The sequence below is a fragment of the Oncorhynchus gorbuscha genome, unplaced genomic scaffold (genome assembly GCF_021184085.1).
Source record: "Oncorhynchus gorbuscha isolate QuinsamMale2020 ecotype Even-year unplaced genomic scaffold, OgorEven_v1.0 Un_scaffold_1964, whole genome shotgun sequence".
NCBI lineage: Eukaryota > Metazoa > Chordata > Actinopteri > Salmoniformes > Salmonidae > Oncorhynchus > Oncorhynchus gorbuscha.
The window spans coordinates 70,633-82,404 of NW_025746600.1; positions in this window are offsets into that span (position 1 = coordinate 70,633).

Consider the following 11,772-nt stretch of genomic DNA (forward strand, 5'->3'; position numbering starts at 1 on the left):
TGAACAGATTCAACATTCCGTGTTTTTCAGTTATTAGAGATATGAAGACACTTTTAACTGGATAACTCCAGGATGTAACTAATGCCTAACTCACAACGCCTATTGTGTTGTTCAAACTAAGGTTTAATGAATCAACCATTTTATTTGTGGGTTTTTTATCACTCACAAATGGCTTCTACTAGAAACCCATTCGGGAGGGAATGGTTTCAGCTACAGAGCTGAGCTGAGCTGTGCAGTTAAGCACCCCAGTGTTCCCTCAGCCATTTTCCCATTTGCAATAAACCCTGTTTGAAACAGCTTGGAACAACAGAAATGTCTACTTGTTAACATGGAGAAGAGGAGGAGGACTGGTCTTAAAGGAGCAGTCGGTTGGCATTTTCAACCTGTGTGTGTGTGTGTGTGTGTGTGTGTGTGTGTGTGTGTGTGTGTGTGTGTGTGTGTGTGTGTGTGTGTGTGTGTGTGTGTGTGTGTGTGTGTGTGTGTGTGTGTGTGTGTGTGTGTGTGTGGTGTGCGTGCTGTGCGTGCGTGCGTGCGTGTGCTGCGTGTTTAGTGCGGGGGCGGGGGGGTCTGATTTCCATAGCAACAGTCAGGTCCCCAGCTGTCATGTTTGGGCAGAGAGGTGGCGTTGTGAGCACAGGGACCACTTAGCCCTCGCCACACTTCAACTGGGAAGTTAAGATGCTGCTGTGTCTTTGAAACACACACACACACACACACACTCTGCAGACATTATTCCCCTGGGAAAACAAGAGGAATGCTTTATGAATTAACCCAGGAAGGAACACAGAGAACTTCAAAAGGCCTCTTCGGAAGATAATTAACTTTAAATGGGAATAGCCTGTAGTTTGGACATCATTGAGTGAAGTGTGAAGGAAACACTGGCTGCATCCCAAATGGAACACTATTCCCTATATAGTGACCTACTTTTGAAGTAAATAGTGCACTATATCTATGGGCCCTGGTTAAAAGTAGTGCCCTATATCTATGGGCCCTGGTTAAAAGTAGTGCACTATATCTATGGGCCCTGGTTAAAAGTAGTGCACTATATCTATGGGCCCTGGTTAAAAGTAGTGCACTATATCTATGGGCCCTGGTTAAAAGTAGTGCACTATATATGGAAACGTGTGACATTTGGAACAGAGCCAGTGACTGAGGTTAAAGCCCGGGCCAACTCAAACAAATCTAATGTTATTGTTCCTGTTGGTAAACAACAGGTGTAGACTAACAGTGAAATCTAATGTTATTAGAGGGGGGGTGTAAGTATGTGTAAGAGTCCAGTGTGTGTGTGTGTGTGGGGGTGTAAGTATGTGTAAGGAGTCCAGTGTGTGTGTGTGTGGGGGGGGGTGTAAGTATGTGTAAGAGTCCAGTGTGTGTGTGGGGGGGGGTGTAAGTATGTGCAGAGTCCAGTGTGTGTGTGTGGGGGGGGGGGTGTAAGTATGTGTAAGGGTCAGTGTGTGTGTGTGTGGGGGGGGGTGTAAGTATGTGTAGGGTCAGTGTGTGTGTGTGTGGGGGGTGTAAGTATGTGTAAGAGTCCAGTGTGTGTGTGTGTGGGGGGTGTAAGTATGTGTAAGAGTCCAGTGTGTGTGTGTGTGGGGGTGTAAGTATGTGTAAGAGTCCAGTGTGTGTGTGTGGGGGGGGGTGTAAGTATGTGTAAGAGTCCAGTGTGTGTGTGGGGGGTGTAAGTATGTGTAAGAGTCCAGTGTGTGTGTGTGGGGGTGTAAGTATGTGTAAGAGTCCAGTGTGTGTGTGTGTGGGGGGTGTAAGTATGTGTAAGAGTCCAGTGTGTGTGGGTGGGGGGGTGTAAGTATGTGTAAGAGTCCAGTGTGTGTGTGTGTGGGGGGTGTAAGTATGTGTAAGAGTCCAGTGTGTGTGGGTGGGGGGTGTAAGTATGTGTAAGAGTCCAGTTGTGTGTGTGTGGGGGGGTGTAAGTATGTGTAAGAGTCCAGTGTGTGTGTGTGTGGGGGGTGTAAGTATGTGTAAGAGTCCAGTGTGTGTGTGTGGGGGGGTGTAAGTATGTGTAAGAGTCCAGTGTGTGTGTGTGTGTGGGGGGGGTGTAAGTATGTGTAAGAGTCCAGTGTGTGTGTGTGTGTGGGGGGGTGTAAGTATGTGTAAGAGTCCAGTGTGTGTGTGTGTGGGGGGTGTAAGTATGTGTAAGAGTCCAGTGTGTGTGTGGGAGGGGGGGCAGTGTAAGTATGTGTAAGAGTCCAGTGTGTGTGTGTGTGGGGGGTGTAAGTATGTGTAAGAGTCCAGTGTGTGTGTGTGTGGGGGGTGTAAGTATGTGTAAGAGTCCAGTGTGTGTGTGTGTGGGGGGGTGTAAGTATGTGTAAGAGTCCAGTGTGTGTGTGTGTGGGGGGTGTAAGTATGTGTAAGAGTCCAGTGTGTGTGTGGGGGGGTGTAAGTATGTGTAAGAGTCCAGTGTGTGTGTGGGTGGGGGGTGTAAGTATGTGTAAGAGTCCAGTGTGTGTGTGGGGGGTGTAAGTATGTGTAAGAGTCCAGTGTGTGTGTGGGTGAGGGGGGTGTAAGTATGTGTAAGAGTCCAGTGTGTGTGGGTGGGGGGGGTGTAAGAGAGTTAGTGCAGAAAACAGGTCAATGCTGTTAGTCCTGGTAGGCATTTGATTAGCTATTAAGCATTCCTGTTTAACAGTCTCATCTCTTGAGGGTGAAGTCTGTTCAGAGTCCTGTTGGTTCCAGACTTGGTGCGCTGGTACGGCAAGCGGTACCATAGAGAACAGTCTAGAACTTGGTGTCTTTGACAATTTTTTGGGGCCCTTCTTTGGACGCCGCCTGGTATAGAGGTCCTGGGCCGTACTCACTGCCCTCTGTAGCGCCTTGACGTTGGATATCTTGCAGTTTCTATGGACGCCGCCTGGTATAGAGGTCCTGGGCCGTACTCACTGCCCTCTGTAGTGCCTTGAGGTTGGATACCTTGCAGTTTCTATGGACGCCGCCTGGTATAGAGGTCCTGGGCCGTACTCACTGCCCTCTGTAGTGCCTTGAGGTTGGATACCTTGCAGTTTCTATGGACGCCGCCTGGTATAGAGGTCCTGGGCCGTACTCACTGCCCTCTGTAGCGCCTTGAGGTTGGATACCTTGCAGTTTCTATGGACGCCACCTGGTATAAAGGTCCTGGGCCGTACTCACTACCCTCTGTAGCGCCTTGCGGTTGGATACCTTGCAGTTTCTATGGACGCCGCCTGGTATAGAGGTCCTGGGCCGTACTCACTGCCCTCTGTAGCGCCTTGAGGTTGGATACCTTGCAGTTTCTATGGACGCCACCTGGTATAAAGGTCCTGGGCCGTACTCACTACCCTCTGTAGCGCCTTGCGGTTGGATACCTTGCAGTTTCTATGGACGCCGCCTGGTATAGAGGTCCTGGATGGCAGGAAGCTCGGAACCCAGTGATGTCCTGGGCCGTACTCACTGCCCTCTGTAGCGCCTTGCGGTTGGATACCTTGCAGTTTCCGTATCAAGCGGTAATGCAGCCAGTCAAGAGCATCTCGATGGTGCAGCTGAATAACTTGTTGAGGATCTGAAAGGCCCATACCAAATATTTTCAGACTCCTTAGGGGAAGGGGTGCTATCGTGCCCTCTGCTCAACTGTGTGTGGACCATGTCAATTCCTTAGTGATGTGGACACGGAGGAACTGACACGCTCCCGACGCGCTACACTACAGCCCCCACACCAACACAATCCCACAGTTTGTAATCATGTGACAGTTTATCACTGGAAACATATTCAAGGGATTCCAATTACAGATGGCTTCTATTGTTCACCAAGTCAAGACTCAGACCCACACGTTCTCAGGAGCAACTCAGAGTGATGCTCGCGGTACAATGGGGTTTAGAGGCCACACAGCAGAGCTATTGGAAACGTAGATGTTTCATCTCGAGAGAAGAAGAAAAAGAAGAAGAAATGCCTTGAACATTCCGAAGAGTAATTCAACATGTTTTGATAAAACCTCGGAGTCTTGTGTTATTATAAATAATGAAACATTATACGTAGGTAATGCTCTGGAACCTTCTAGCTTACAGTTTTGATATAATGTACTGTATGAATTCCTGTATCACTCTGACAGACCACAGTGAGAAGGGCTCACATGAAAGACGTTTTAGTTATTTTACATTCTAGCAGCAGCAGGTCCAGTCAGTCTGACTGTGTCCTGTCTCCCCCCCCACCACCACCCGTCACCCCTCACCCATACCCCCCACCCCCACCACCACCACCAACCCGTCATCCATCACCCCTCACCCACACTACCCCCTCCCCTCGTGGCTAGGGCCAGACCAGTGTACGCTCTGCCTCTGTGTGTGTCGACCAGAAGGAAATTAGCTGCACCTGAATGACAAGGCAAAGCCCCCCCCTGTGGGACAGTGATCCACAGACAAACTGCCTTTTAATAGACTTACACCTCATTTGGCCTCTAAAGCTGGTTGAAGGGTCCCAGAGGACGGTGGGGGACATTGGGGGAAGTTGGAGTAGGCAGGGCCCTCAGAGGTTGTCCCCTGCCTGTCTCGCTGAGGTTCCCTTTCCCCTCCCTCCCCTCCTGGCGTTCCCTCTCCCACTCCCTCCTGGCTGATGTTACACCCCCCACCCCCACCACCATTGCTGTAAAGCAGCTGTAGTGAAAGACAGAGCTTGATGAGACGGCCATCCACAGCCCAGAAGAGGACTGCTACTCCTCTCTGCTATGTACCTAGGAGGATGGCTTCCCACGTTCAAAGACAGACAGACAGACTGACAGGGTCATTTTATCCGACCTGTCACTTAAGTTGTTGCAGTCGGGAAAACCCTCTGGAAGAGGACTGATGATCAGAATACAGTAGGTAGGCAGTATAGATAATAACATTTATGCTCTCATGTTGGAATTCAAATTCCTTGGAATAAAATTCAACCCCGCTGTTGATTTGGAGCTTTTGTAGAGATGACAACATAACAGCCCATAGAGCTGATAAATATCTAGACGTGTTGAGCGTTGTTTATGGAACTGACTGAGAGAGAGAGAGAGAGAGAGAGAGAGAGAGAGAGAGAGAGAGAGAGAGAGAGAGAGAGAGAGAGAGAGAGAGAGAGAGAGAGAGAGAGAGAGAGAGAGAGAGAGAGAGAGAGAGAGAGAGAGAGAGATGGAGAGAGAAAGGGGGGACCCAACCAACGTTGACAAGGGGAGAGGAAATGAAGGAACAAGGCAATAGGCAATGCTTGAGTGAGTGTGAGTTAGAATTTGTGGCATGAATTGATTGGAAGTGAGGGTTGGCAGAATAACATGATGTTCAACCAATCAGAGCTCTGTTTATAAAGAGGTCTGTTTATCAACTCCTAATAATGGTGAGGCTGCACCTGGATGTTTACAGCTACGCCATGCCATCCATTACCACTGACGTAACACACAGATTATCATAGGACTCCATTACCACTAACATAACACACTGACTGGCATAGGACTCCATTACCACTAACATAACACACTGACTATCATAGGACTCCATTACCACCACACACAGACTATCATAGGACTCCATTACCACTAACATACCACACAGACTATCATAGGACTCCATTCACACTGACGTACCACACAGACTATCATAGGACTCCATTACCACTAACATAACACACTGACTGTCATAGGACTCCATTACCCCTACACACAGACTGTGTAGGACTCCATTACCCCTACACACAGACTATCATAGGACTCCATTCACACTGACGTAACACACATACTATCATAGGACTCCATTACCACCTAACATAACACACAGACTATCATATGACTCCGTACCACTAACACCAACACACAGACTATCATATGACTCCATTACCACCACACACAGACTATCATAGGACTCCATTACCACTAACATAACACACAGACTATCATATGACTCCATTACCACTAACATAACACACAGACTATCATAGGATTCCATTACCACTAACATAACACACAGACTATCATAGGACTCCATTACCACCACACACAAACTATCCACTTAGGACTCCATTACCACTAACATAACACAGACTATCATAGGACTCCCCATTAACATACCCAGGCTATCATAGGACTCCTTTACAGACTATCATAGGACTCCATTACCACCTACACACAGACTATCATAGGACTCCATTACCCTAACATAACACACTGACTATCATATGACTCCATTACCACTAACATAACACACTGACTATCATAGGACTCCATTACCACCACACACAGACTATCATAGGACTCCATTATCACTAACATAACACACAGACTATCATATGACTGTCATGAGTATATTACTGTCATACCACTTTAGTTGTTTTTTTGCATTATACTCTATTCTGGTAGTTCATCACTCCATTACCCCTACACCCCAGACATTTCACCATCTCCATGTAGCCCTACACACAACTCATCCTGGACTCCATCCCCTACACAAGGGCTGTCATATGAGTAGTTACCACTAAATAACAGGTGTGCTAGTTCTGGACTATCATAGGACATGGAAAGGCTAACATAACACACAGACTATCATAGGACTGTCATGAGTATATTACTGTCATAACTTTAGTTGTTTTTTTGCAGTTATACTCTATTCTGGTAGTTCAGAGGGACCCCCAGACATTTCACCATCTTGTTGTAGCCCTAAAGGCTGATTCCCCTCGTCCAAGGGCTAGATGATTTGAGAAAGGAATCAGGTGTCCCAGAGGAGAGATGTAACACATGGAAAGGCTGAGGGGTCCCAGAGGAGATGATTGAGAAAGGCTGAGGAGTTCCAGAGGAGAGGTTTGAGAAAGGCTGAGAAAGGTTGAGGGCTGTCCCAGAGGAGAGAGGTTTGAGAAAGGTTTGAGAATGATTGAGAAAGCTGAGGAGTCCCAGAGGAGAGGTCTGAGGGGTCCCAGAGGAGATGATTGAGAAAACTGAGGAGTCCCAGAGGAGAGGTCTGAGAAGGCTGAGGAGTCCCAGAGGAGAGGTTTGAGAAAGATTGCTCTATTACAGTGCCAGAAATATCCACACAGTGGATTTGAACTGTTTCACCCTGTTCAATAAACTGATACGCACTTCTTTGCTTGTTACAAACTAACCTCTGAATCAACCTCTGCACATCAGCCAAAAGACCAACCAAGTGCATTGGCCTACAATTGGGAATTAGAATTTCAGCCCATCCACTTCCAGGCATAGTTGTCTATCTACTCTGAAGAGATCACCCTGGTGATCTTTTAAACCAGCCTCAATTATACAAGCTACAAGCTGGGAGATCTGGGTATCAAACAATGACAGTATTTGTCAGATGTGACGGAGTCAGCGTCCAGCATTAACCTTTAACAGTCCATCTGAGCTCAGAGGCATTAGTCACTGTGGGGAGAGGCTGGGGAACCCTGTAATAGTTTATTGACCAGTGGGACGGGAGAGGGAGGGTTCAGAAGCCTCAGTGGTCTCAGAACACCATGTGACCCTGTGACCCTCAGTGATGCTGACCTCTTCATCACAGATGGAAGAGCCCACCTGCAGGCCAGAGACAGAGACAGGACAGGATTGACCCCTCCTCTACTGCTGCCCTAAGCCTAACCCTAAACTTTAGGCCAGAGACAGAGACAGGACAGGACTGATCCCTCCTCTACTGCTGCCCTAACCCTAACCGTAACCTAACCCTAACCCCTAACCCTAACCCCTAACCCTAACCCTAACCCTCAGGACTGACCACACAACCAAAAGTAAAGGAGGACATAACCGACGGTATTCAATCAGAAACTATCAAATTTATTCTTGCTCATCAAATCGAAACTGGGAAAACAAAATACTACATCCAGAAACTTGTACTAACTAATACAATGAAACTTGTACTAACTAATACAATGAAACTTGTACTAACTAATACAATGAAACTTGTACTAACTAATAAAATGAAAGTTGTACTAACTAATAAAATGAAACTTGTACTAACTAATACAATGAAACTTGTACTAACTAATAAAATGAAACTTGTACTAACTAATACAATGAAACTTGCTAACTAATAAAATGAAACTTGTACTAGCTAATAAAATGAAACACTAGCTAATAAAAATGAAACTTGTTAATAATACAATGAAACTTGTACTAGCTAATACAATGAAACTTGTACTAGCTAATACAATGAAACTTGTACTAGCTTAATAAATGAAACTTGTACTAACTAATAAAATGAAACTTGTACTAGCTAATAAAATGAAACGTGTACTAACTAATAGAAACTTGTAAACTAAAAATGAAACTTGAATCACACACTCGTTAGTAACTGATACAGTAGCTACAACAGGAAGGCACGTAACAGTACTGTTGCTCACAAAGACTTTCAAATAGAATGTCCTGAAAACGTAGCATATGGGCATTAGTTTGCCCAAAGGGTTAATGTTGACAATGAACAGGCCTTGAAAAAACTTGTCCCTAATAAATAGGTACCATTCCCTGAACACAGCTTTTTATATACCCACGAAGCTCATTTAGAATTCTGTACAATGAATGTTTAATAAATGAAACTGGAACATACAAGTCTGACGGTGGGGGTAAACTTAGTGCTCTAATACAAGATGAATTATCAAACAATTAAAAATCCCGGGCTGAGCCTAAAAAATGAACACAGCTAGGCTACAGATGATATTGCCAATGGTCTGTCGTGCTGTTATGTTGTTGTTGGTGAATAAGTTAATTTGTTCATTTGTCCCATTGTGCTTTTTCAATTTCGCCTCCAAACATTTTTTTTTCTTCTTTTTTGGGGGAGGGGGTGGGGGTGGGGGAGGGGGGTGATTCTATGCCAGATTGGTACCATAATGAAAGTTTAATTAGCTTTTATTTCCCATATGGGCTTAAAAATAGTATCTGTTTTTAACTGGTCAAAGTAGAGTGCTATATATTGATAAAGTGATGTGAGCCGAGTGACACTGACCATATAGAAATGACTTATAACCGTTGGTGTCCATCTGTTGAGATGACATTAGAATGTACATTAGAATACATGTACATTAGAATACATTATAGAATGTACATTAGAATACATGTACATTAGAATGTACATTAGAATGTACATTAGAATACATGTACATTAGAATGTACATTAGAATGTACATTAGAATGTACATTAGAATGTACATTAGAATACATGTACATTAGAATGTACATGTGTACATTAGAATACATGTACATTAGAATGTACATTAGAATGTACATTAGAATGTACATTAGAATACATGTACATTAGAATACATGTACATTAGAATACATGTACATTAGAATGTACATTAGAATACATGTACATTAGAATACATGTACATTAGAATACATGTACATTAGAATGTACATTAGAATGTACATTAGAATACATGTACATTAGAATACATGTACATTAGAATACATGTACATTAGAATGTACATTAGAATACATGTACATTAGAATACATGTACATTAGAATACATGTACATTAGAATACATGTACATTAGAATGTACATTAGAATACATTAGAATACATGTACATTAGAATGTACATTAAAATACATGTACATTAGAATACATGTACATTAGAATACATGTACATTAGAATACATGTACATTAGAATGTACATTAGAATAAATGTACATTAGAATACATGTACATTAGAATACATGTACATTAGAATACATGTACATTAGAATACATGTACATTAGAATACATGTACATACTGAATACACTACTGTTTGTTGAATGTTAATTTGTTCATTTCATCTGTTTCATTGTTTGAAACAAACAACCGCGGATTAGAAAGACGATTAGAAAGCCACTTCTCTGACTGTGGAAACAAATCAAGCTTTCTACATGCACTTTAGCCCACCCTGCCATCGACACACACACACACACACACACACACACGCACACACACACACACACACACACACACACACACACACACACACACACACACACACACACACACACACACACACACACACACACACACACACACACACACACACACACACACACACACACACACACACACACACAGAGGAATGGATGGGGAATCTGGATCCATCCGAGCAGTGTACATTACATTGACTGGTGAAGGTGCTCAGACGTTTAAGTGTTGCAGCCTGCTGAGGGTTCCCTCCTAGGCAGGGCCTATAAGGCCTTTAACAGTGTGTGTGTGTGTGTGTTCCCTCCAGGCAGCCCTCTATAAGGTCTATAACGTTAGTAAGTGGAGCGATGAGGCAGCGTCCCTGTGCCTCCTTCAGCTGCCAGTCCCTGCAAATTGAAATGGAGTTGTGCAAATAAATGCCACACACATTCTGAGCCTGGAAATGCAAAGGGAAAGTCGTATTTCACATAAGCACCCATTAGGAATTGCTTCAGAAGCACAGTGAGCGGCACACGTCTGCCTGCGAGCTTCAGCTTCCTTTTGTTGTTGTTGTTATTTATCTGATTAAGGCAAAGCAGAGACTCGAGGACTACGCGTGAGGTCACTCAGTCAGTCATTCATTGATCCTTTGTTTACGTCGTTGCTCCCTTAACAGACCACTGAGGTAAGTCATTGTTTTAGCAAGAGAAGCAGTGAAAAGGGAGGTGAAACACCAACATGTTTTAAAGATGACTATGAGCACATAATGCAGTGACATAGAGCTGTCTTTACATAATGCAGTGACATAGAGCTGTCTTTACATAATGCAGTGACATAGAGCTGGCTTTACATAATACAGTAACATAGAGCTGGCTTTACATAATACAGTAACACTGAGCTGACTTTACATAATACAGTAACACTGAGCTGACTTTACATAATGCAGTGACATAGAGCTGGCTTTACATAATGCAGTGACATAGAGCTGGCTTTACATAATACAGTAACATAGAACTGGCGTTACATAATACAGTAACATAGAGCTGGCTTTACATAATGCAGTGACATAGAGCTGGCTTTACATTATACAGTAACATAGAGCTGGCTTTACATAATGCAGTAACATAGAGCTGGCTTTACATAATGCAGTAACATAGAGCTGGCTTTACATAAGGCAGTGACATACACTAGCTTTACATAATGCAGTGACATAGAGCTGGCTTTGCATAATACAGTAACATAGAGCTGGCTTTGCATAATACAGTAACATAGAGCTGGCTTTACATAATGCAGTAACATAGAGCTGGCTTTACATAATGCAGTAACATAGAGCTGGCTTTACATAATAGAGTAACATAGAACTGGCTTTACATAATGCAGTAACATAGAGCTGGCTTTACATAATACCGTAACATAGAGCTGGCTTTGCATAATACAGTAACATAGAGCTGGCTTTACATAATGCAGTAACATAGAGCTGGCTTTACATAATACAGTAACATAGATCTGGCTTTACATAATGCAGTAACATTGAGCTGGCTTTACATAATACAGTAACATAGAACTGGCTTTACATAATGCAGTAACACTGAGCTGACTTTACATAATGAAGTGACATAGAGCTGGCTTTACATAATGCAGTAACATAGAACTGGCTTTACATAATGCAGTAACATAGACCTGGCTTTACATAATGCAGTGACATAGAGCTGGCTTTACATAATGCAGTGACATAGAGCTGCCTTTACATAATACAGTAACATAGAGCTGGCTTTACATAATGCAGTAACATAGAGCTGGCTTTACATAATGCAGAAACATAGAGCTGGCTTCACATAATTCAGTAACATAGAGCTGGCTTTACATAATGCAGTGACATAGAGCTGGCTTTACATAATGCAGAGACATAGAGCTGGCTTTACATAATGCAGTGA